Source organism: Alligator sinensis, unplaced genomic scaffold (assembly GCF_000455745.1).
Source record: "Alligator sinensis unplaced genomic scaffold, ASM45574v1 scaffold69_1, whole genome shotgun sequence".
Taxonomy (NCBI): Eukaryota; Metazoa; Chordata; order Crocodylia; family Alligatoridae; genus Alligator; species Alligator sinensis.
The window spans coordinates 904638-906513 of record NW_005842443.1 but is presented as its reverse complement, the minus strand read 5'-3'; positions in this window follow the sequence as shown (position 1 = coordinate 906513).

Here is a 1876-nt window from a genome sequence, read left to right as displayed (position 1 = left end):
CCCCCATTATTCTTGATGGGCAGTTCACTACTATTGGATAAGCAGCTATTTACTTCTATTTTCTATGTTGTGTCTGTTCTGTGGATGTACAGTTCAGTTTCCAGCGTAACTAGTTTGGTTCCATCCCAGAACTTTATAATTTCTCAGCATACATTGGATCACTTACAAGCAATCCTGGAATAAGTGCATCTTTGAAAAAAGCATCTTCTGTTCTCCAAATGACACTCTGAACTTTCAGACAAACAAGTATTCTAGTTTCACACCTAGATTTTCATCACAACAGCCTGGTAAATATGTTTTATTGCCCTTGATGGAAACAAACCAAGTGTATAAGATAACTCCACTGGCAAATGTGATCTCTCATGGACAGTCCCAAGTGGTGGCATCCTGTTCACCTTTCTGGTCATGCATCCAACCATGCCAAGTCATCTGGCCTGGTATCCCATAATCTACAGTAGACTGAAGAATGCTGACACTTCTGTAAACCTCCACAAAACTAAAGGTTTCCTGTTAATTGTTCTGATTCTAAATCAGTCCTGCCCACATTGTCAGGTTCAGTTTTAGGAAAAACAGCCTTTTCCCTGACTATAACTCAGCAATAGATAAAGACTTTGATCTGCTATTGCCCTTACAAAATCCAACAGGAGAATCAAATAACCAAGGAAAGGACTCAAGGGGTTAAATGCACTACATATCCTAAAATAAAAACTGAGCTGAAATAATAAAATGTATGCACAAAAATGCTGAAAGTACAGAAGTCAACATTGTAGGGGGCCTGATTATAGGTCAACCCCATGTTGAGTGTGATTTTTATCAATACCTTGGAGTGAAAAAAATGGCAAATTAACAATCAGAACAATACAGTAATTATGTTTTTAGGCACTTCAATTAACAGCTTAGTAGCTTCACAGGTTAATACTCCTCCAGGAAGGTATGGAAAGATCCTTCAAAACAGTATAGAAAATAAGTACAGTCATCCTGAATACACTTGAAAGCTTTGTTTCAGTTTGTCATCCCCATTGGCTGCCCTTAGTGTTCCTCAATGCGGACAGTGATCTAGTTTTTAAAAAGTTTCAAAGTTGCTTTACTCTTCTTTTTTATTTATGAAATGAACTTTATATAATTTATTAAAACAACCGGGGCCAACATTTCCAACATTTTCAAAATGGGAATCATAAACTGATATTATAATATCTGCCAGAATCAGAAAACTGCCTGAAACAATAAAAAACAGAAAGGCATATGCTGTGCCTTGCAAGAGCTGTGAACTGTGAAGTCTAACTTTAAATATCAACACTGAAGTTATTTAACTGCCGATAAGGAAGGATGGCTCATCTGGGTCTCCTGGCTCAGTGAGCTAGTGTAGTTAAAGCACACCGATTTCTGAGCCAATGGAACACCAGAAAGTGATATGGCCAACATCATATCCAGGTGTCTTTGACACACCAGCCTGAATGACTAGGTACCCATTTACAGCTGGTCAGCTGGCATTTGGCACGAGTACAGAGCTTGAACTTTTTCTTCAGAGCCACAGCAAGACACTTTAATCACACTGTGCCCAAATCTCTTGCAGGTGACATCATAATTTAGTATTGCAAATGGATAGAGCTGGTATATAAGTGAACTTTGAGAAAACATGATTACTGGGATTTCCGCCTCCCCCCCCCGAGTTTCACCTAGATTCTCACTGAATTCAACAAGAGGGATAGTGATAGATTTAACTCAACTAAATAACTATAGATAACAAACTTGAGTATTTTGGCTCTGGGTTAGCAGATTCCTTATGCCATTTTTTTGGAAAAATTCAGAATTGCTATACCAAGTACAGCAGATCTAGAAATGCCAACTGCATTCAACTGCTTTTATTTCTCATGAT